Source organism: Scylla paramamosain, chromosome 3 (assembly GCF_035594125.1).
Source record: "Scylla paramamosain isolate STU-SP2022 chromosome 3, ASM3559412v1, whole genome shotgun sequence".
Classification (NCBI taxonomy): Eukaryota; Metazoa; Arthropoda; class Malacostraca; order Decapoda; family Portunidae; genus Scylla; species Scylla paramamosain.
Genome location: NC_087153.1, coordinates 34,538,022 through 34,563,021, shown reverse-complemented (window position 1 = coordinate 34,563,021; position 25,000 = coordinate 34,538,022). Strand labels below are relative to the sequence as shown.

The window sequence follows — 25,000 nt, the reverse complement described above, 5'->3', positions numbered from 1 at the left end:
TGTGGCGGAGGAGGAGGAGGAGGAGAAACTGAAAGGAAAACAATGGAACAACAAACAGCAGCAGATCTCTTCGTCCTTACAGGGTTATTTGTGGGTAAAATACTTTAATCAAAGTGAGGAAAATAGGATAGCAAAGACAAAGGCTCCCCCCAATCCAATCCCTCTTCATCACTCACTAACCAGGACAGTCAGGAAAAGAAAAGAAAAAAAAAAAACTGTGTAAAGACAGAACGAAAACATTATACGAAAGAAATGAGCAGTTTCATCACTTCTCTCTCCATCCAGCGCTGTTCTACCAGCAACACTTTTGGAAAAGCGACATCTCATAGATAAACACGAACGAATTTTTATTGCATTGGAATTTATACGAGACCGGATACTGTCTTACTTGCGGATTGCAGTTTAAACATTTGTTCTAACTATTTTGGAAAGGACAGGAAAGGGGGGAACGAGGAGGAGGAGGAAGGGAATGAAAAGGGGGTGGAGGAGAGAGGAAATGAAAAGGAGATTAGGAAGGGAAAAGAGAGGAAATGAAAAGGGGAGGAGGAAGGGAAAAGAGAGGAGGAGGAGGAGGAGAAAGGGAAGAAATAATATCATACCATCCACTCTGCAGGAGCGACGAAAACGGAAGCAGTTACTCTTACTTTTCCGCCCCGGGATGTGTGTTCTGTTTAGGGATTCGCGTTGCCGACTCGTTGTGGAAACTTGGGACGAGACCCGCTCGAGCCCACAACCCTTTGAGACACGTTGGCCATTTCCCTGCCTCGTGTTTTATGGATGGGGGCGCCGGACTCACTGAAATGCTGGGAAGAGAGACGCTTGCTAGGATTATAACGAGTGTTCAGGAAATGTGGCAAAGGGAAATTACTTGCATTGATATCTTCTCTTCTTTTATGCCTGGTAATTTTTTGGTTTTACAATGGTGCGTAATTAGGTCTCTGTCTGTTCTTTTTCTTTTTTTTTTATATTTAACTTTTTTTTTTATGTTTAATTGATAAGTTTTTGGTGGGGTATAGCTGTGTGTGGGAAGTAATTAATTGTTGTTGTTTTTGTTGAATGCAGTTTTAGGTTTTGAGAATGTTTCTAAGTTTCTCTAAATTTTACATGTTTATTTATAGATTTTATTGATTTATTTTTCTAATTTTAAAATTCTTCGATTTATAATAATGTTGTTCTTGATTTCTTTAATTTCTTTGAATATTGCAAATTTTTACTATGTAACTATGATATTATTCTTTATGATCTTTCAGAATTGTCACTTGGTTTATAAGTCGTCTTATTATAATATTACAAATGTTACTTGGATTCTCTGTTCTTTTCTTCATGTTTTTTTTTTTTTAGAGTTTTCCAAACGTTACTTTCGTTTTCCAGTTTTTTTTCTATCAAATCTTTCAAATATCACTTTTCTTTCAAGTTCAAATCTTTTAAATATCAATTCTGTTTCCAGTTTTTCTTTTCAAATTTTCCAAATGTCTCTTATATTTCAAATTTTCCTTTTCAGATCTTCAGAATGTTACGCGTGTTTTCTAATTTCCTTTTCAAATCTTCCAAACGTCACATGTAGTTTCAGCTTCTTATTCAAAATGTTACCAATAACAGGTGAACTTTCCCAGTCATTAGGTCTTCTGTGTGTTCCCTCTTCGCTTCATTGGCCTCGGGAGTCGCAATCAGCAAAGATGTAGGGAAGGTCACACCTCAGGGGCAGTTAGCATGTTTGTTCACCTGCTGCTGCTTCATTAGTGTGTGTGTGTGTGTGTGTGTGTGTGTGTGTGTGTGTGCGTGTAGTTAGTTTGAGGAGAGCATTTAGACATGAAGAGGCGGGATTAAAATAGTGAAAACAGAGAGAGAGAGAGAGAGAGAGAGAGAGAGAGAGAGAGAGAGAGAGAGAGAGAGAGAGAGAGAGAGAGAGAGAGAGAGAGAGAGAGAGAGAGAGAGAGAGAGAGAGAGAGAGAGAGAGAGAGAGAGAGAGAGAGAAAAATAATCAGCCTTTACACGTTGCTACAGTGCAGGGAATTTCCAGTGCTGCCTCTGTTTCATCCCTTACATGCACCTCCCTGCCTGGACTAACTGAGGGGTCATCTATGCAATACATGAGCTGATGGGTGGACAGGTGGGTGATGGAGGGAAATGGGAAGAGCGCAAGAGAATGAGTGACAGCAATACTTTCCTCACTTCAGTAGTATTCTTAAACCTGTGGATATAGTAGATAGTTGCAGTAGTAAATGCAGAAATGTTATTTATTTTTATTTTTAATGTGAGGCGCAACAAAAAGTTATGAAAAAGGTCCATTGGAGGTGCCACTCCCTGATAAAGTATTGCTGTTTCATGTAAAGAATGTTCAGTAGTAGTAGTAGTAGCAGTAGTAGTAGTAGTAGTAGTAGTAGGAGTAGTAGTAGTAGTAGTAGTAGGAAGTAATAAAAGGATAGTAATGATAGGGTATTGATATTTTAAAGAATGGTGATTAATTCATGAACGCCTTGTTTCCTCATAAGATCTATTTTACAAAGGCCACAGAGATTATGACTCCAGGCTCTCGCTGGTGGTGTGTCTGTTGTTAGTGTACGGTTCTTGACAGACTGTCGCTATAATCATACTCTTGAAAATCCCAAATTCTTTTACTAGGCCATGTTAAAAAAGAAAAAAAAAAACAGGCGAGATAAAGCGCACAAAAATGCTAATAAAAATGAACTCGAACTGTGTAAGAAAAAGAAAATAAAGGAAAGAAAAGAAAAGAACGGTGTCTTGTAACCCCAGACAGCTAGAAAGAGAGAGGGTTAGACAAAATAACTCCAGGGTGAAAGTCTGATGAAAGAATGGAGGATAAATTTTAGGTTGAAAATAGTAATAATAATAATAATAATAATAATAATAATAATAATAATAATAATAATAATAATAATAATAATAATAATTTGTTTTGTATGATATAATTTAACGTACAAGCTCATATTTGCTCATAGCTGTAGAGTGCAAGCCAATGATTAATGGTCCAAATATGGATTTTTTTTTTTTTTTTTTTTTTGTGTGTGTGTGTGTGTTAGAGACTGAGAGGGAATAGGAGTGGACGAAAAAAAAAAAAGTGGCTTATCTTTACGCTGAGCCATGCATCAGGGCGAGGGCAATTCACCTGTCCATCATTCTCGCCGTTTTGTAGCTGGACAATGACAGTCTTGTACGTACGTCAAAGCAATAACAGACAATGCAATGACAGACTTTATGCTAATTTTACGAATTAGGATAATTTTTATTTGTAATCATTACCTAATAATTTATAAACATGAATCTAATTCTGGGAGCTGCTGTTTCGAATGGAGGTGTCTTTGTAAACAGGTTCTTTCATTATCCATCTCTTCCTTATCACATTCATTTAAAAAGAGCTTCGTATCTATTTTGAGCTTTTACATTATATTCTTCCCTCGTGTCTTTCTTCTTGAGACCTTTGAGACCCAATTTGTGTTGTTTTTTTTCTCTTCTGTAAGTGTTTTAACTTTATTCACTGCCAATAGTCGGTTATGGTCACTGTTAAAATCAGCACCAGGGTAAGGTTTTTAAAATCTTTTATGTATGATAATTCAATCGCAATGACATCAAGTGACAACAACGAATACTACAAGCTCCTAGGCGTGAGCCGCGCCGCCACGCCCAAGGAAATCCGGAAGGTGTACTGGCGGCTCGCCCTCCTTCACTCCCCGGACAAGAACCCGGGCAGCGTGTGGGAGACGACGGCAAAGTTCCAGCGTATCCAGGCCGCCGTGGAGACGCTCTGCGACATTAAGAGGGCCGCGTACGAGGGAGAGTTCCGCCAGCGAGAGAGCAAGAGGAAGAGAGACGAGAGCTACAGGGAGGGGGACAACAAGAGGAAGAAGGAAAATGTACCGTGAAAAGAAAGATATATATATATATATATATATATATATATATATATATATATATATATATATATATATATATATATATATATATATATATATATATATATATATATATATATACACAGACACATACAGATACAGATAGATACAAATACACACACTCTCTCTCTCTCTCTCTCTCTCTCTCTCTCTCTCTCTCTCTCTCTCTCTCTCTCTCTCTCTCTCTCTCTCATGAAATGATAATGATAATAATGATTAATAATAATGATAATAATAATAATAATAGTGATAATAATAATAATTAATAATTGTCATTATTATTATTTTATTATATTTATTATTATTAACAATAATAATATTAATAAAAAAAAGATAAATAATAATAATGAGAGAGAGAGAGAGAGAGAGAGAGAGAGAGAGAGAGAGAGAGAGAGAGAGAGAGAGAGAGAGAGAGAGAGAGAGAGGGGGGAGAGGGGAAGGCCTATTCAACAGGCCGTCCCAAGTGCTCAAAGAAGGAATCAGAAAGGTTGGCAGTTTAGTTCCCGTGGTGTCTTGATACTCCTGTCTGTAGTCGGTGCATGCCTCGGGGTGGAGGGAAGACAGAAACATGTAAAGAGGGTTCTGGAGTTGTGATGAGTAAGTAACCCAAGGAGCGCTTGTAGTGTGCGAAAAATGGCAGGCGTTGGCAATATAACCGGCTGTGTATGACCCCCTCACTGCCCTGCCGTGACAGTTTCAATGGCCCCCACTTAATTCAAAGAAATAAAGAAAAAAAAATCACATGAGTAAAACTAAAAATAAAAATCTCTAACATAAAGTGAAGAAAAAAAAAAACTTATTCATACATTAAATTTTAACAAATACCTTTTTCTTCAAATTGAAGAGGGTTTTTGTACAAGGGTAACAAGAACTGGGAAAGAAGGTTCACTGAATTTGCGGCGACCTCTTATTAAGAAGCTTGAAAGAAAGCAAGTCTTAAAATTACCTAGTGAAATATTTTGAAATCACCGTCTTGAAAGCATTTGATAAACAATATTCTTACGTAACCTTTATACATTAGCTAACAAAAAAAAGTAGGTACAATTTTAAATTTTACTTTTCCCCAAACCTCAAACGCTCCACTATGCTCTTTGTTTTTTTATTTCTTTTTATATTCGTTAAAAAAAAATTCTGTATAATTTCCCTCCTTTTTTTTGCCCATTTTCTGTTTTTCCCAAACCTGAGACACTCCTCTATGCCCATTATTTTTTTTTACAAATTTTTTGTATTAGTTAACAAACACAGCAAGAACAACAACAAATCAATACTAAACAATATATCCCCATTTTCCCATTTTCTATCCTTTCCCAAGCTTCAAACACACCACTATGCCTATTTTCTTTCATTCCCTTGCAGCCATTCTCACAGTCTATCCTCGTTCCATTTCAACGCACTCTTCCCTTCCTCTTCCCGTCGCCATTCTCATTCCCCGTGATGAAGCCGCGTGTCTGGCTGGTGAGGGAGAGGGGGAGGGAGAGGGGAAGGGACTGGCATACCCATCAGTGCCGGGAGTTTCGGGGACCGTTCTCTCTTGAAAGTGGAATGTTGCATAATAATATTCTTAGCCCCGTGAGACAAACACCTGGAAAAATGTTCTCCTGGAAGGCTGGACAGCGATGAGGGCACGTCATACACTAATCCAGAGAGAGAGAGAGAGAGAGAGAGAGAGAGAGAGAGAGAGAGAGAGAGAGAGAGAGAGAGAGAGAGTTTAAACAAAATGAAGTGCTCTTAGATCTACAGCTAAACAGGATAAAGCAACCTGAATTGGATCAGGGTCAGAAAGAAAGAGAGAGAGAGAGAGAGAGAGAGAGAGAGAGAGAGAGAGAGAGAGAGAGAGAGAGAGAGAGAGAGAGAGAGAGAATGTCAAATCGGCAATATCAAGAGATGACAAAAATCATATTGTTCCAACTCAGAGTCTCTCTCTCTCTCTCTCTCTCTCTCTCTCTCTCTCTCTCTCTCTCTCTCTCTCTCCCATCCCTTTATTTCTCAATTCTCCTCCTTCCACTCGTACTTCACCATTTCCATTCCAATTTCTTTCCGCTTCCCTTTTACCCTTTGCACTCCCCCTCTCTTCCTGGTCCTCTTTCTCCCTCCCCGTCCCGTTCTGTCATCCTCCTCTTGAACGCGCACAATCTGATACAACACTGTTCTTTAACGTTTTCCTATGACTTAGTGCCCTGCAGACTGTGATGCATTGTGTAATACGAAAAAGATACTCAAAGGATGGCTCTGTGTACGAAGGAGGGGAGGGAGTCTTAAGCAGATCCTTACACACTGTGGCTTCTATCTTATGTTCCCGTGGCTTCTGTGATGTTATACTGAGGGAGAGATGTTATACTGAGAGAGAGAGAGAGAGAGAGAGAGAGAGAGAGAGAGAGAGAGAGAGAGAGAGAGAGAGAGAGAGAGAGAGAAATAATAATATACAAAATGTTGCTCTGTGAAATGAAAAATACTTTTTTTTTTTTTTCCTGGCACGAGCTGTTGAGTCGCAACCACGAGGGAAGGGAGATTAATTGCCGTGGATGGAGCCAGGCTGAATGGTATTGGATGGTGGTGGTGGTAGTAGCTGTGGTAGTGGTAGTCACTGGAACTATAGGTACTTGTACAATTCCTTTACAAGAAAATACATGCATATTGTTTTCATGTACTTCCGCGAATAAAAGAAAAGGATACTGAAATGACTGTAAAAAGTAAGATAAAGATTGTTTGCACATTTATTTATTTATTTATTTATATATTTCATTATACTGAATTCGTTAGGTAAGCCTCAACATTCATTGATATAAGACCATTTCTCTCAGTTTCTCGTCTGCTTAATCATATCATAACTCCCTCTCTCTGGCCATGGATGGCTGAACTCCCACGGCTTGAAGTGATGGGATCGAGATAATCAATTATTAGTGTGTCGGGTGGGTGGTATACTATTGCCACCTGACATGCCATAAAGCAGCTCACCAGCCGCGACATACACTTGTGTGATCAGAAGTTTGTCGTGGTCACTGTCATAAGACGATAAGATCAAAAGAAAATAAGGGAAGCTGCAAGAAGCCATTAGGTTTACACGTTGCAGTTCCTGCATTAAGCATACCTACCCGTTGCCACCTATCATCGTACTCCACTTCAGGTGGTCAGATAGTGGTTCCCTGTAGCACACGCACTCGCCCTGTCTCGTAAACAGGTTCGTAACAAACAATATTGTACCACGCGCGGTGTTGCCCTCGCGGGACACTGCTGCTCATCATTACTCATAGTTAATCTTGTTTCATAATGGAAAACTAGATATGAGTTTTTTTTCTTCTCCATGATAAGGTGTTCCTTCTGCGTTTCCTCCGGCAAGGAGACGGAGGAAGTGAAACTAATTAAGATCTTAGCGTTAGATCTCGTCCTTGTTTTTAATGTTACCTCGCCAGTGTTGTCATCTCAAACTCGACTAACTGGCATGCTCATGCATCCACTTTTTACTTTCTCGTTCAGCACATTTATTTGCTGTTTTTGCTGCCAAGTATGCCAAAGAATATCTTACTGATAGCGAGGGAAGCTTGTCTGCTGGTGTTAGCAACACTTTTCTCGAAGCGCCATGAATATAGATCGCTAGCTACTGTGTCCCTGTGATTACATCTGGCGCTGCAGCAAGACTAGCAAAGGCAATTCTAAAATGTTTGGACTGTTGGCGGCCAGAGCCTTCACAGTCAGGTTAAGGAATGGTGTCTCAAAGTTCTATTCCTAGGCGATGCAGTCAATGACTTTAAGACTTGCCATTTAACAACAAACACACGTTTAATGATAACTTCACTAGCAGAACGGAGAAGAGAGAGAGAAAGAGAGAGAGAGAGAAGAGTTGGAAGTGGAAGAAAAAAATCGAGAGTCTAGACCATTCCACACATAAATTATGGTCGTAAAGTTGGCCGGGTACTTCGAGACGTTGTGTGTCCTTTGGGAAATCTTCCAGCGCCAGGCCTAGCAATAATGCCGCGGCGCCCCGCAGAACACCTTGCCCACGGAAATTGCATGGCCCTGAACCTGCTGGTGACGCGGGTAAGGAGGGGAAGGAAATGAGGACTCGCACAGGTTCTTTTGCCTGTTTTGGTGGGGTGGAGGGGAAGGGAGGGGACTGGAAGGCGGGCGAGTGGCGGCAGACGATGGGGCGGGAAATCTAATTGTCCTTTTCTGGTGTAAAGGGCGAGGGAGGCACAGAGGTGGAGACTGAGAGGTGGTGAGGGAAGAAACACTACGTCTCTCTCTCTCTCTCTCTCTCTCTCTCTCTCTCTCTCTCTCTCTCTCTCTCTCTTGCAGAAGCAAGGAAGGGGAAAGGAATTAAAGTGAAGCGAATAATTGAGTAAGTCAATTAGAAGTATTTTCCGGGGCATGTAGTGTACTCTCTCTGTTTATGTATGCGTGTCGAGATGGCATTGTTTGGCTTAGTAAAGGGAATGCATTCTCGAACGTCTCAACGCTTTACTTCAGCTAACAGGGTCTAATGAAAATTAATGGACTTTCCCAGCGGATTTTGTTAATTTTAGTGATAGTTTAACAAGGAATCTTTATCGTCACTGGACAAAGCGCTCATGACAAGCAGAATAACTTACACGTGGTCTTTTAAAACAATCGTAATGCGGAAACATAAGCGTTTCAAAATGCGTGTCATAATCTTAAACGCCCTTCTCCAATCCTATGTATCTCTTGTTTATATATTGTATTATATTTTCTTTATTTAGTCACCATTTTATATTTTATAATAGTTCAATACATTTCCTTAAACAGCTATTTGCTTCAGAAGGTTAAGCAGCTTGCTATCTTGGAAATCGTGCAATATATCAGTCATGTAGAAATATTAGTGACAAATCAATGCCTCAAAATGTTTCCTCACTTGGGTTTGTCAGAAACCAGTCTAACCTAGGCCGTTCTGTCCCATCCCTTCATCTCTCGCAACCAATAGAGATTGAACCTTATAACCTCCCTGATCTTGAGTGGATATCAAATTACCGAAATCCTTTCTGTGTCTCAATCAGAAAGAATGGTACTATCGGAAAGGAAAGAATTGAAATTGAAACGAGCAGAGGAGAATTCGCTGATGTAACGGAGGAAAAGAGGCATCGATAGAAAGAATAAATACTGAGGTCATGGAAAGCGAAAAAAAATAAAAATAAAAGATAAATGAATAAAATAAATAAATAAATAAAGTAAATAAATAAAGGAAATAGAAGGAAGGACAAAAGAAGGAAAACAAGAAAAATAAAAAAGAAGAGCAGGGCAACAAAATAAAAAGAGACTAGGAAAAAGATAAATCACATTAGAATGATGAAGGGAGGAAGGGAAGGAAAGGAAGAGAAGGAAGGGGACACACCGGAAAAAAAATACACCAACAGCTAACCTGTGAGCTTGAAGTGATCTAAAAAAGTACTTCTGAGTCTGGAGATGTGTTAAGTAATGGCAGGTGAGACACAATGGAGTCAGTAAAGTGAAGGAAGGTGTTTCAGTAAAGTGAAGGAAGGTGTTAAGCAATAAGAGATGTACAACAATGATAGTGAAATGTTAATGAGAGGTGTAAAGTAATGGCAGGTGGAATGTAATGGTAGTATAAAGTAATGAGGGACATAAAGTATTTGTTGGTGTTATGCATTATGACGTATGAAGTGATGGAAGTGTGAGAAAATGTAAAACAATAGGAAGGAGAAATAAAGGCGCTCATAAAACAGAGGGAGTGCATGGGATGTTGCAAGATGAAAATGACTATCAACTTGTGGCATATGAAAATGATTATTTGAAATCTCACGGTAAACCATGGAAAACGAAGCCTGAACTTAGGAAAACAGGAAATTGTGTGGACTGAAATGACGGAAAGGTGGAAAAAGAAACTTTGAAGTTATACTAAATAATCAAGTTACTAGAGTAGTAGTAGTAGTAGTAGTAGTAGTAGTTGTCGTAGTCGTAGTAGTAATAGTAGAATCAGTAGCAGTAGTAGTTGCATTAACAGTAGTAGTAATTGCAGTATTTGTAGTATTATTAGTAGTAAAAAACAATAGTAATAGTGGTTGTAGTAGTAGTAGTAGTAGTTGCAATAGTAGTAATAGTAGGAGGGATAGTAGACATATTATAACTGGTAGTAGTAATACGACTAGTATCAGTAATAATAGGTGGCAACGGTGGTGGTTGTGGAAAAGAGAAAAGTGATTGGTGGCAGACGCAGTGGTAATGTGAATGCTGATTGGCGGAAAACATGAGGGAGCACTCTCTAACATCACTAACTCCTACCTCTTTCTCCAAGTAACTTTCAACCCCTTAATCATGCCAAACATTGGGGGTGAGTACCTCAGACAATCCAAACACACTCAAGATAAGTACCAATGGCATCAAGTGAAGACAGCGACTATTACAAGCTCCTCGGCGTGAGCCGCGGCGTCACGCCCGAGGAAATCCGCAAAGTGTACCGGCGGCTCGCCCTCCTCCACCACCCGGACAAGAACCCGGGCAGCGTGCGGGAGGCGACGGCAAAGTTCCAGCGCATCCAGGCCGCCGTGGAGACGCTCTGCGACCACAGGAAGAGGGCCGCGTACGACAGGGAGTTACGTCAGCGAGAGAGCAAGAGGAAGAGGGACGAGAGCTGCAGGCAGAGGGAACACAAGAGAAAGAGGGAAGAAGGGCGTCAAGAGGAGACCCATCACCGAGAACAACGGAAGGACAAGTGGAGAAGGAAGCAGGAAGAAGAGAGGCGGAAGAGGTATCAGAGAAGGCGGCGACGGCAAGGAACAAGCTACCGATGTGACGATGACGACGAAGACTTGCAAGATGATGTTCCTGAGGAAGAGAGCAACGAGGAAAACGAATGCACGGAAGAGAGTTCTGAAGAGGAAGAGGAACGCGTGTACCGGGCATATGAACACGACTCGGATTACGAGGCGGAGAAGGATGAAGGCTCCGGTTCCTGCAGCGACTACGAGTCCGAGGAATCGTCCGAGCTGGAGACTCCATCTGAGGAAGAGTCTGAGTCCGAGTCTTTCCACCAGCAAGACTCCGACTACGAGCCCGAGTCTGAGGCGACGAGTGACTCTTCCAGCGACGAAGAGTCAGACTTGGAGGCCGAGAGCGAATCCTCCTCCGAAGACGAGGAAGAGGAGGAGGAGGATGAAGAGGGGGCAGAACATGAAGAGGAGAAAGAGTCTGAAAAGGAAGATCATGATGATGAAGACCGGCCCAAAAAGAGGCCTGACAAAAGAAAGAAAGAGGATGAGGATGAAGAAGAGTTTAGACAACGTGAAAAGAAAATGAGAAGAGAAAAAGAAGAGTCCGAAGACGAAAGAAATGAGGAAAAGCGGCACGAAAAGAAACATGAAAAAAGGAAGAGACAAGACGAAGATGAAGAAGAGTTTAAACAACGTGAAAAGAAAATGAAAGATGATGACGATGAAGAATTCAAATACAAAGAGAAGGATGAAGATTTGGAAGAAAAAGAGAAGGATGAAGAATCAGAAGACAAAGAGAAGGGTGAAGAATCGGAAGACAAAGAGAAGGACGAAGAATAGGAAGACAACGAGAAGGATGGAGAATCAGAATACAAAGAGAAGGATGAAGAATGGGAAGACAGAGAGAAGGATGAAGAATCGGAAGACAAAGACAATGGTGAAGAATCGGGAGACAAAGAAAAAGATGAAAGAATAGGAAGAGAACGAGAAGGATGAAGAATCGGGAGACAAAGAGAAGGATGAAGATTTGGAAGACAAAAAGAAGGATGAAGAATCAGACGACAAAGAAAAGGATGAAGAATATTGGGAGAGAAAGAGAAGGATGAATAATTGGAATTCAAAGAGAAAGATGAAGAATCAGAAGTCAAAGAGAAGGATGAAGAATCGGAAGACAAAGAGAAGAATGAAGGATCGTAACACAAAGAGAAGGATGGAGTTTCAGAATACGAAGGGAATGACGATGAGTATAAAGACGAAGAATAGGATGAAAATTACGAAGAAGAGAAGGAAGAAGAGTCTGAAGACAAATATGAGAAAGAAGAACAATCCAAAGAGAAAGACGTGGAAGACTAAGAAGAGGAGGAGGATTCCAAACACGAAGAAGAAGAGCAATTCCAGAGTGAAATTGACTGGACAGAAGAGGAGGCGGAAGAGGCGTCAAACTCTGAATGGGAGGCGACCGCTCACTTCGAGACGGAGGAAGAAGAAGAGGAAAAGGACGGGTGGAAGTAGAAATAGAAACGAAAGCTGAGAAGCGATGAGGAAGGCGCCAGTAAGAAGAAAAGGCGAGGCTGAGCTGAGTGAATCTTACAGGGACTCCGCCTCAGACGTGAAAACAGAGAGCGACGACGCCTCCGAAGACGACAACGAGGAGGAGGAGGAAGAGAAGGCCCAGAATGACGCACACCTCTTTCTCGAAGAGGACGAAAAGAAGGATGCAGAGAGTGGCTAATCCTCCGAAGAAGAGGAAGAGAAGGTTTCAGAGAGTGATATATCACTTCGAGAAGAGGAGGAAGAGAAGGATGCAGAGTGGAATATCCCCCGAAGAAGAAGAGGAAGAGAAAGATGCAGAGAATGGAATATCCCCCGAAGAAGAGGAGGAAGAGAAGGATGCAGAGAGTGGGATATCCCCGAAGAAGAAGAGGAAGAGAAGGATGCAGAGAGTGGGATATCCCCGAAGAAGAAGAGGAAGAGAAGGATGCAGAGAGTGGAATATTCCCCGAAGAAGAGGATTAAGAGAAGGATGCAGAGAGTGGGAATCCTTGAAGAAGTGGAAGAGAAAGATGCAGAGAGTGGAATATTCCCGAAGAAGAGGAGGAAGAGAAGGATGCAGAATGGAATATCCCCCGAAGAAGAGGAGGAAGAGAAGGATGCAGAGAGTGGGAATCCTTGAAGAAGTGGAAGAGAAGGATGCAGAGAGTGGAATATTCTCCGAAGAAGAAGAGGAAGAGAAGGATGCAGAGAGTGGGAATCCTTGAAGAAAAGGAAGAGAAGGATGCAGAGAGTGGAATATTCTCCGAAGAAGAGGAGGAAGAGAAGGATGTAGAGAGTGGGAATCCTTGAAGAAGAGGAAGAGAAGGATGCAGAGAGTGGAATATTCCCCGAAGAAGACGAGGAAGAGAAAGATGCAGAGAGTGAAGTATCCCCCGAAGAAACGTAGGAAGAGAAGGATGGAGAGTGATAAATCCCCGAAGAGGAGGAGGAAGAGAAGGATGCAGAGGGTGATAAATCCCCCGAATAAGAGAAAGAAGTGAAGGATGCAGAGAGTGACGCTTCCTCTGGACATGAAAAAAGGAGGAGGAGGCTGAGAAGGAAGAGAATGGGGAAGAAGGGCGGCACGAGGACAGACATGGCAAAAGAAAGTGATAAGAGGGTGATGTAAAAGTGTTTAGACAACGTGAAATGATAATAAGAAGAGACAGAGAAGAGTCGGAAGACGAAGAGATAGAAAAACAATAAAGAGACAAAGAGGATGAGACAATAAAGAGATGAAGAGTCAGGAGACGAAGAGAAGGAAGAACAACAAAGAAACAAAGAGGATGATAAGAGTCGGAAGACGAAGAGGAGGAGCAATAAAGAGGCAAAGGGGATGATGAGTCGGAAAACGAAGAGAAGGAGGAACAAGAAAGAGACAAAGAGGATGATGAAGAGTCAGAAGATCAATAAGACGTAGGATCATAATGTCGTATTTAAATGTTGCACGATGTTCTTCCTTTCTCTAATTTCTAAAAATGCATTTGTTTGTTCAATGGAAGGCGGTGAATTTAATAATCTTTACTTATTTTTTTACTAAGTTTTGTTTAAACTCGCACGACTATACGCGACTTTCAACCGTTAAACACACATCCTTGGCGAAAGAAAAAGCTACTAAGAATTGTATTCATCTCTTTTTAGAGGAAAATTATCAAATACGAGTCTCGAATCACTTTACATTATTTTTTTCCGGTCACACACACACACACACACACACACACACACACACACAAGCAGCTGATGTTTGGGCTTGAAATAATCAAAAAAATATTTTGAAGGTCATCTTTTGAGTCTGGAGAGGTGTTGAGGAATGGCCGCTGAGGAACAACGAAATCTCTAAAGTGAAGTAATGTGTAAAGTAATGAGAGATGTACAGTAGTGTTAGTGAAATGTTAACGGTAGGTGTAAAATAATGGCAGTGGAATGTAATGATAGTATAAAGTAATGGGGGACGTAAAGTATTTGTTAGTGTTATGCATAATAAAATGTAAAGTGTTGGAAGTGGAATAAAATGTAAAACAACAGGAAAATTGAAGAAAGGCACTAATAAAGCAGCGGGAGGGTATGAGATGTTGCGAGATGTGGAATGATAAAATCGTTTTATGGCATATGAAATCTCACGGTAAACCATGGAAAACAAAGCCTCAACTTACGAAAACGGGAAACTGTGTGGAATGACATAACGGAACGGTGAAAAGGAAACACTGAAGTTGTAGTAAATAATGAAATTAAGAGAGTAGGACTAGTAGTGGTAGTACTAGTAGTAATAGTAGTAGTAGTTCTAGTAGTAATAGTAGTAGTTGTAGTAATAGTAGTAGTAGTAATAGTAGTAGTAGCAATAGTAGTTAAGTAGTAGTAGTAGTAGCAATAATAATTAAGTAGTAGTAATAGAAAAAATGATAGTAGTACTAGTCGTAGTAGTATTAGTTTAGTAGTAGTAGTAGTAGTTGTAGTAGCTATAGTAGTCGTAGCATTAGCAATAGTAGTAATTGTAGCAGCAATAGTCGTAGTAATAGTAGTTAACTAGTAGTAGTAGTAGAAGATGTCTTAGTAGTAGTAGTAATAGTAGTTAAGTAGTACTAGTCGTAGCATTAGCAGTAGTAGTAATTGTAGCAGCAGCAGTAGTAGTTCTTGCAGTAGTAGTTATAGTAGTAAAAGTAGTATTCGTATTAGTAGTAGTAGTAGTAGTTGTTGCAGTAGTAGTTATAGTAGTAAGAGTAGTAGTCGTATTAGTAGTAGTAATACTAATAAAAATATTAGTAGTAGTTTTTGTTGAAGTAGTAATAGTAGGAGGAGTAGTACTCATATTATTATTAGTAGTAGTATTACTAATTTTCAATCTGTAGAACACCACCTCTCCTCTACTGAACCTTATATTCTTTTCTTCTCTGAAACAAAGGTGTCTGAGACAACTGACAGTAGCCCCTTGGTTAAACCTTACTTTAACGCAACCTGTTCTCGTGCCATACTTGATAGAGATGCGGCCCACAAAAGGTACTTGAGCCTTTTCATTTCCAGAATCCATGTGCTTTGAATTTCTGCCCAGAACCATATCAAGTTCTCCAAGTAGTAAAAAAAAAAAAAATAAATAAATAATTATTAATAGAAAGTGCCGAAATCTTTCAAGATTTACCTCCCCTCGTGACTTTTGGCACCTAGCCAAAAACATCTCCAATAAATTTATTTCTTCTTCTTTCCCTCCTTTGTTTCAATCAGACGGCACTAATACTGTCTCATCTATCTTTAAAGCTGGACTCTTCGCTCAAACATTTGCTAAAACTCTAGCTTGGATTATTCAGGGCTTGTTCCTCCCTCTCCTCTACTCTCTGAGTACTTGATGCTACCTATTAAAATTCTTCATAATGATTTCATCCATGCCCTCGCTGGCCTAAACCCTCGGAAGGCTTATGGACCTGATGTGGTCCCTTCTATTGTTCTCCGAAACTGCATCTCCGTGGTTGCACCTTGCCTAGTGAAAATCTTTCAATTCGGTCTGTCATCACCTACCTTTCCTTCTTGCTGGAAGTTTGGCTACATTCAGCCTGTTCCTAAAAAGAATGACTGTTGTAATCCCTGAAACTACAGTCTCATTGCTTTAATTTCCTGCCTATGTAAAATTTTTGAATCTATCCTCAACTGGAAGATTGTTCAACATCTGTCACTTTACAAGCTTCTATCTGATGGCTTGTATGGGTTCTGTCAAGGCCGCTTTACTGGTGATCTTCTGGCTTTCCTTACTGAGTCTTGGTCATCCTCTTTTAGAGATTTTAGTGAACTTCTGCTCTTGCCTTAAACATATCATAAGCTTTTGATAGAACCTGGCATAAAAACTTTCATTTCCAAACTACCCTCCTATGGCTTCTATCCTTGTCTTTGTAACTTCATCTCAAGTTTTCTTTCTGACCGTTCTATTGGTGCTGGGGTAGATGGTTACTGTTTTTCTCCTAAATCTATTAACATCTTTGTTCCTCAGGGTTTTGTTCCGTCATCCACTCTCTTTAGATCATCAATGATCTAAATAAAATTTCTTTACCTATTCACTCCTACGCTGACGATACCACCCTTCACTTTTCCACGTCTCATCGTAGTCGTATAACCCTTCAGGAAGTAAATAGTTAATTCAAGGAAGCCAAAGGAAGCCTGAATTCTGATCACTCTAAAATTTCTGATTGTGGCATAGCAAACTTACCATTGTTTAATGCCTCAAAAACTCAATTCCTCAATCTATCAACTCGACACAACTTTCTAGACAACTATCCCTCTTTCTTCAATGACATTCAACTGTCCCCCTCTTCTATATTAAACATCCTCAGTCTGTCCTTTTCTTATAATCTAAACCGGAAACTTCACATCTCATCCCTAACAAAAAAACAGCTTCTATGAAGTTATGCGTTTTGAGACATCTCCGTCAGTTTTTCTCACCTTTCCAGCTCCTATCTCTGCACAGGAGCCTTATCCGTCCATGTATGGAGTATGCTTCGCATGTCTCCTTAGGGAGATGGGAGGTTCTACTCACACCGCTCTTATAGACAGGGTGGAATCGAAATCTTTTCGTCTCAACTCTTCTTCTAACTGACTGTCTTCAGCCTTCATCTCTTGCAATCTTCAGCTTTGCATCTCATGCTATCTTCTACCGCTATTTTCATGCTAACTGCTCTTCTGATGTTGCAAACTTCATGCTTCCCCTCCTCCCGTGTCCTCGCTGCAAAAGACTTTCTTCTTTCTGTCACCCCTATTCTGTCCACCTTCCTAATGAAAGAGTTAACTATTATTCTCAATCATTCACATCCCTCTTTGGTAAACTTTGTAACTCCCTGCCTGGTTCTGTATTTCCACCTTCTTTTGATCTGAACTCCTTTAAGAGATTCAACACACTTATCCTTCAATGTTTGGCTACCGCTTTGGATCTTATTCGGGGACCGGCATCTCAGTGGGCCTTTTCTTATTGGATTTTTGCTGCACTTAGCTGGTGACCCTCGTGTATATATATATATATATATATATATATATATATATATATATATATATATATATATATATATATATACATATATATATATATATATATATATATATATATATATATATATATATATATATATATATATATATATATATATATATATATATATATATATATATATATATATATATATATATATATATATATAAGTAATAGTAGTTGCAGTAGTAGTAGTAGTAGTATTAGTACGTATAGTAGTCTTATTATTATTATTAAGAGAAGTACTACTATATCAACAATAATAGTAATAGCAATAGAATTATGGTAATTATGATAAAACGTGATTGGTGGCAGACGCAATGGTAATGTGAATGATGATTGGCGGAAAACATGAGGGAGCACTCTCTCCCCCATCACTAACTCCTACCTCTTTCTCCAAGTAACTTTCAACCCCCTAATCATGCCAAACATTGGGGGTGAGTACCTCAGACAATCCAAACATACTCAAGATAAGTACCAATGGCATCAAGTGAAGACAGCGACTATTACAAGCTCCTCGGCGTGAGCCGCGGCGCCACGCCCGAGGAAATCCGCAAAGTGTACCGGCGGCTCGCCCTCCTCCACCACCCGGACAAGAACCCGGGCAGCGTGCGGGAGGCGACGGCAAAGTTCCAGCGCATCCAGGCCGCCGTGGAGACGCTCTGCGACCACAGGAAGAGGGCCGCGTACGACAGGGAGTTACGTCAGCGAGAGAGCAAGAGGAAGAGGGACGAGAGCTGCAGGCAGAGGGAACACAAGAGGAAAAGGAAAGAAGGACGTCAAGAGGAGACCCATCACCGAGAACAACGGAAGGACAAGTGGAGAAGGAAGCAGGAAGAAGAGAGGCGGAAGAGGTATCAGAGAAGGCGGCGACGGCAAGGAACAAGCTACCGATGTGACGATGACGACGAAGACTTGCAAGATGATGTTCCTGAGGAAGAGAGCAACGAGGAAAACGAATGCACGGAAGAGAGTTCTGACGAGGAAGAGGAACGCGTGTACCGGGCGTATGAACACGACTCGGATTACGAGGCGGAGAAGGATGAAGGCTCCGGTTCCTTCAGTGACTACGAGTCCGAGGAATCGTCCGAGCTGGAGACTCCATCTGAGGAAGAGTCTGAGTCAGAGTCTTTCCACCAGCAAGGCTCCGACTACGAGCCCGAGTCTGAGGCGACGAGTGACTCTTCCAGCGACGAAGAGTCAGACGTTGAGGCCGAGAGCGAATCCTCCTCCGTAGACGAGGAGGAGCAAGAGGAAGAGGAGGAGGAGGAGGAGGAGGAGGAGGAGGAGGTAGAACATGAAGAAGTGGAGAAACAGTTTGAAGGTGAAGATGGTGATGTAGAAGACCGGCATGAGGAGAGGCATGACAAAAGAAAGAGAGAGGATGAGGATGAAAAAGAGTTTAGACATCGTGAAAAGAAAATGAGAGGAGAAAAAGAAGAGTCCGAAGACGAAGGGATTGATGAGGAAGACCAGGTCGAAAAGAGACATGAGAAAAGGAAAAAACGAGACGAAGATGAAGAAGAGTTTAAACAACGTGAAAAGAAAATGAAAGAAGACAAGGATGAAGAATCAGAGGAGAAAGACAAGGATGAAGAATCAGAGGAGAAAGAGAAGGATGAAGAATCTAGATACAAAAATAAGGATGAAGAATAGGAAGAAAAAGAGAATGAAGAAGAATTGGAAGATAAAGAGAAGGATGAAGAATCAGAAGATGAAGAGAATGAAAAAGAGTTCGAAAACGAAGATGAGGAAAAAGAAGAATCGGGAGACAAAGACGTGGAAGACCAAGAAGAAAAGGAAGAAGAGGAGGAATCTCAGAGCGAGAGTGACTGGACAGAGGAGGAAGCGGAGGAGGCGTCAGACTCTGAGAGTGAGGAGACCAAAGACTGCGAGACGGAGGAAGAGGAAAAGGAAGAGGACGGATGGAAGAGGAAGCAGAAACGAAAGCTGAGCAGCGATGAGGAAGGTGCCAGTAAGAAGAAAAGGCGAGGCTGAGCTGAGTGACTCTTCCAGCGACGCCGCTTCGGACGGGGAGACTGAGAGCGACTCCTTCTCCGAGGACGACGGCGACGAGGATGAGGAAGAGAAGGTAGCGAATGACATGCATCTTCCAAAGGAGGTTAGTGAAAGAGGAATGCAGAAAGTGATATATTTCCCAAAGAAGAGTATGTAGGGAAGAGTGATATATCTCGCAAAGAAGAGGAGGAAGAGAAGGATGCAGAGAATGATATATCCTTCGAAGTGGAGGAAGATAAAGATTCAGAGATATATCCTTCGAAGAAGAGGAGGATGAAAAGGATGTGGAGAGTGATGTATCCCATGAAGAAGAGGAGGAAGAGAAGGATGCGGAGAGTGATATATCCCCCGAAGAAGAGGAGGAAGAGAATGATGCAGAGAGTGATATACCCTCCGAAGAAGAGGAGGAAGAGAAGGATGCAGAGAGTGATATATCCTCCGAAGAAGAGGAGGAAGAGAAGGATGCAGAGAGTGATATACCCTCCGAAGAAGAGGAGGAAGAGAAGGATGCAGAGAGTGATATATCCTCCGAAGAAGAGGAGGAAGAGAAGGATGCAGAGAGTGATATATCCTCCGAAGAAGAGGAGGAAGAGAAGGATGCAGAGAGTGATGTATCCCCCGAAGAATAGAAGGATGCAGAGAGTGATATATCCTCCTCCGAAGAGGAGGAAGAGAAGGATGCAGAGAGTGATGTATCCCCCGAAGAGAGCGATATATCCCCCGAAGAAGAGGAGGAAGAGAAGGTTGCAGAGAGCGACATATCCACTGAAGAAAAGGAGGAAGAGAAGGATGCAGAGAGTGATGTATCCTCCGAAGAAGAGGAGGAAGAGAAGCATGCAGAGAGTGATGTATCCCCCGAAGAATAGAAGGTTGCAGAGAGCGATATATCCTCCGAAGAAGAGGAGGAAGAGAAGGATGCAGAGAGTGATACATCTCCCGAAGAAAAGGAGGAAAAGAAGGATGTAGAGAGTGGCAGAGACCTCTAAGAAGAGAAGGAACATAATTATGCAGAGGATGGCTAATCTCCTAAAGAAGAGGAGGAAGGGAAGGATGCAGAGAGTGACATCCCCTGAAGAAAAGGAGGAAGATATTGATGTAGAAAATGGCAAATCCCCCGAGGATGAGGAATAAAGGGGTGCAGAGAATGATACTTCCTGTAAACATGAAAAGAAAAGAAGGTGGAGCCTGAAAAGGAAGACAGTGATGAAGAAGGTCGGCACGATGAGCCGCATGACCAAAGAGAGAGATAGAAGAAGGATGTAGAAGAGTTTAGACAACATCAAAATAAAATGAGAAGAGAAAGAGAAGAGTTGGAAGTGGAAGAGGGTGATGAAGAGTAGTCTGGTATATGAATGGTATGGAGTCAGTGATCGGGTTGTTAATGCAGAATCATTGGAGAACTTTAAAAGAAGATTAGTTTATGGGTGAGGATGATAGGTGGAAATAGGTAGCTATGCTTCATATAGGGACTACCGCGTTTAGGCCTGATAGCTTTTTGCAGCTTTCTCTCTTCTTCTTTTTCTTATAAGTGTGAACGTCTTGTTTCTATGTTGCGCGATCTTGTTGCGTCCCAAATTTTCTAAAAATGCTCTTGTGGGTTCAAGGAGACACGCTGAGTTTTGTAATCTTTACTTGGTTTGTATTACTTGTATACATATATTTACACTCACACGGATATACAAGACTTTGAACCGTTATACAGAGCCTCCCCACACGACAAAATCTACTTAAGATTAATTTTTGTTCACATTACATGTCTGATTCGAATTTCTTCACGCAATTGGCACTGAATGAGAAAACATATGATACACATACCTAATTCACCACTGTATCGTATATACAGCACATAAAAACAGTAATCTTACAGGCCTTGTAAATTTTACATTTTAGAATAATTTTGATTTGTAATTCTTATCTAATCATTTATAAATATATATGTTTCATTTTGGGAGTTCTTGAGTCAAACAGGTGTTACTGTACCAGTAACAATACCCTCTAGAGCTGCCAAATGCTAAGAAAACAAGTGCGTCTTATATGGCGGGAAATACGGCAAATTTAAAACGAAAATAAAAGTAAAAATGGAGGAAAAATGTGGGCCATTAGAATGATGAAGGGAGGAAGGAAAGGAACGAAGCGAAGCATGGAAAATTATGCAAATGTGAAGACAAAAAAAAAAAAAAAAGTAAAAAGGAGAGGGAAGAAAGGACCAGAAACTGAGAAAATGAAAGGAAAACCAAGGAAACCGATAAAGTAAGGAAGAGAGAGAGAGAGAGAGAGAGAGAGAGAGAGAGAGAGAGAGAGAGAGAGAGAGAGAGAGAGAGAGAGAGAGTTATCCCGCCAATAATGCGTATAATGACGAACATATTGGTTTAATGAATCGTGAATGTTGGTTTTTGCCCCCAGCTGTGGAGTTTTAACGCGTAATTAGGACAAATTATTGCACCATCATCGCGGACAATAAGCATAACCAACCTACTTCGTGTGTGTGTGTGTGTGTATGTGTGTTTAACGGTTGTCTTCTTATTCTCTTTGGGGATAATTTCGTTTTTATTGCTGTTTTTTTTTATTTCTTTTTATTATTATCATCATCGTTATCATCATCATCATCATCATCATCATCATAGTCGTCTTCATCATCATCATCATCTTAATTATTATCTTAATCATTATCGTCGTCGTCACCATTATTAGTACCATTATCTTCATCCCTGTTTTCTCCTCCTTTCTCTTTTGTTTTTTTTTTCTTTCTCCTGTGCCTTGTTCTTGTTGTTCTACATGCATAATTTTTCTTATTCTTATATTTCTTTTGTAATTATTTTTTCCTACTTCTTTTGTTTTATTTTCTAAATCATACTACTACTCTTTGTCCTCATTTTCGTCCTCATGCTCCCAATCCTTCTTTATCCAATCAATTCCCACTTCCTTCTCCTCCTCCTCCGTCATCTTCCTTCCTCTTCTAATGTAAATATCGACCTCGTTTACCTTCCCTCCTCTCTCCATCCCTGTCCTCGTCCTCCTCCTTATCCCTCATAATCACCACCAAAATAAACAACACCTTTCCCCACCCACCACTTCCCCCAGCAGTCTCACCACCACCAACACAGCTTCAGGGACAAAGTGTTATTGAGAGGGCAGGAAGCTATTGGGTGGCTCTCTTGTGTGTGAGGCTTTGTGACCGTATTAGAGGCACCCTTGAGAACCTTGGCCAGAGGGAGATGGCATGGAAGCAATAAGCTGTGGTGGGTTTTGAGAGAGAGAGAGAGAGAGAGAGAGAGAGAGAGAGAGAGAGAGAGAGAGAGATGGAGGAGCATTTGTAAGGAAAGTAATGTGTTTAGAAAGGAAGAGTGGAAGGAAGGAGAGAAGAACGATGAAGATTTGATAGGAAAGTGTAGCGTTGAGAATGGACGGAGAGAAGTAAGGAAGGAAGGAAGGAAAGAAGGAAAGAATGAATGAAGGAAAGAAGGAAGGCTAAAATTTGAAAAATAAAAGTATTGAGAAATGGCGGAAGGAAGGAACGAAGGAAGGAAGAAAAAGGATGATGAAAATTTATAAGGAGAATTAAGTGTTGAGAAAGGAGGGAAAGAAGGAAATATGGAGGGAAGGAAGGAAAGAGAGAGAGGAAAAAGAAAGAGGGAGAAGGCATGAGGCAGTGTGCGATTATGTTTATTATGATGTGTAGTGGTGTGTGTTTTGGTGTGTGGTGGGGGTTAGGGAGAGAAAGAGGAAGGGAGGGAGGGAAGAGAAAAAAAAAATGAGGATAGGTGAAGATTATGGAGAAAATGAGCCAGAAGGGAGGGAAGGAAACAGGATGGTGATGATGATGATAAAGAGGAGGAGAAGGGAGGATTAGAGAGTGGAAGGAGATGGAAGATGAAAAAGAAAGGTATATATAGACGAAAAGAAAAAAAATACACGAGGAAGAAGGAAGAGTAACAAAAGATGGAGGATTGCATACGAGGGAGGGAGTAATGAAAGAAAGGAGAGAGAGAGAAATATAAGAAAAACAAAGGATAACTACAGTAAAGTTGAAAGAGTACACAAGAGAAATAAAAGAGAAGAAAAATAGAGATAAAAAACAAAAGTAGAAAACAGGAGGAAAAAACGAGGAGAAAGAGAAATGAGGGAATGAAAAATAGGAAGAAGGGAAGGAACTGCAGGACGAAGATTGAGGTGACAAGGAAGAGGGGAAGAAGGAAGAGGAAGAAGTCAGGAAAGGGCATGAAGGAAGAGGAGAGGGAGTTTTCGAAAAGATGGAGAAAATAGGAGGAGGAGGAGGAGGAGGAGGACGTATTAGGAGAAGATAGGAAGAAGGTATGGAAAGAAGGTAAAAAAAAAAAGAAAAGGCAAAAATCTTGATAAAATGTTGATAAAAGAGATAAGAAAGGAAGGAATGAAGGAAAAAAAAGGAAGAAGATTTCTAAGAAGAGTGAAATGTTGAGAAAAACGGGAAAGAAGGAAAGATGGAAGGAAAGAAGAAAGTAAATGACAGAAGAGAAAGGAAGGTGCAAGAGGAGGACGAGGAGTAGGAAGAATATTTAGATGAACGAGATATCCAGTAAAAAAAGATAAATAAAAAAGTATATGATGAACAATAAACGTTCCTTTTATTCTTTCTCTCTGTGTTTTGTTTAGTTCATCCCTATACTGGTACACATTTTTTTTTTTTCATTTTTCCCCTTTTTCCATTTCCAGCCAAGCCCCACGAGAGAAGGGAGTGGAGTACATATTTCATCGGAGTACGGATTGGAAAAAAAATAAATAAAAAGACCACCCCCAAAAAAAAAGAATAAATAAAAAGGCCAACGTAGTGCCACAGCGGGAGTGGTTGAGTACAAAGAGAAAGAAGTTCTTGGAAATTTTATACTTCTATTTATAAAGGAAAGAAAGAACATACTTGGACGTGTGTGTGAGAGAGAGAGAGAGAGAGAGAGAGAGAGAGAGAGAGAGAGAGAGAGAGAGAGAGAGAGAGAGAGAGAGAGAGAGAGAGAGAGTGTTTCAATATTTGATTTTGTTTTGCGGATTTCATAACTTGTTCTCAATCACTTCCTGTCTGTCTGTCTGCCTGCCTGCCTGCCTGCCTGTCTGCCTGTCTGCCTGTCTGTTTGTCTGTCTGTCTGTCTGTCTGTCTATACTGGCTTGCGGTCGCGTGAAAATCTGTGGTGGCGGATGGTGAGGTATGTGTGTGTGTGTGTGTGTGTGTGTGTGTGTGTGTGTGTGTGTGATACTGACGGTGTGTGAGGATGTGTGATATTGGTTGGTGTATGGTGGTGGTGGTGGTAGTGAAGGTGGTGGAAGTGGAGCTTATTTATCTAGTATTTGTATTTCCCTGTTCGTGTTTTTTACTGGATTGAGTCAAGGTCGTTATGTCGTTATACAAAAAAATTATGTTATTCTTCATATTTATGTGTGAATTTGTTTGCACATGTGTATAGTATGTGTGTGTGTGTGTGTGTGTGTGTGTGTCGGAGGATGTAAGGTGGTATCGTAACCCTTTCGCTGCGATATGTAACAATATGCAACACCAAAAGTCTATGACGTAGTGTCGCTAAAAATACAACCTCATTTGTATAATTTGTTACCCTAATTTGCGTTTTAATTAAATGCTCTCACAAACAGAGATATCGCACCTTTATATCATATTATTAATCCGTCCATTTTGCAGCATTGTTTAACGCGACACTGAAGTTAGTAAAGAAAGAGGAATATGGAATTATTAAAACATATACTATCGGTTTAATTTTTATTTCATTGTTTAATCAGTACCTTTGGAAATACAATAAATAAATGCCCATATTTTCTTCTACTGTATTTTTTTTTCGCTGTGGTTGCTCAACAACAAGGACAAAACAACAAAA

At 40.7% G+C, this 25,000-nt stretch overlaps 1 protein-coding gene and 1 long non-coding RNA gene across 2 annotated transcripts in view; one reads left to right on the top strand and one right to left on the bottom strand.

The window, feature by feature from the left end:
* The window catches only part of LOC135094224 (uncharacterized), a 97,189-nt gene that overhangs the window by 3,271 nt on the left and 68,918 nt on the right, over positions 1-25,000 (top strand). The window lies entirely within an intron of this gene.
* The window catches only part of LOC135088705 (uncharacterized), a 20,987-nt gene continuing 20,834 nt past the window's right edge, over positions 24,848-25,000 (bottom strand). Inside the window, exon 9 of the mRNA XM_063983673.1 lies at positions 24,848-25,000. This exon is cut by the window's right edge and continues 1,009 nt beyond it. The gene's annotated coding sequence lies outside the window, so the exon portion shown is untranslated.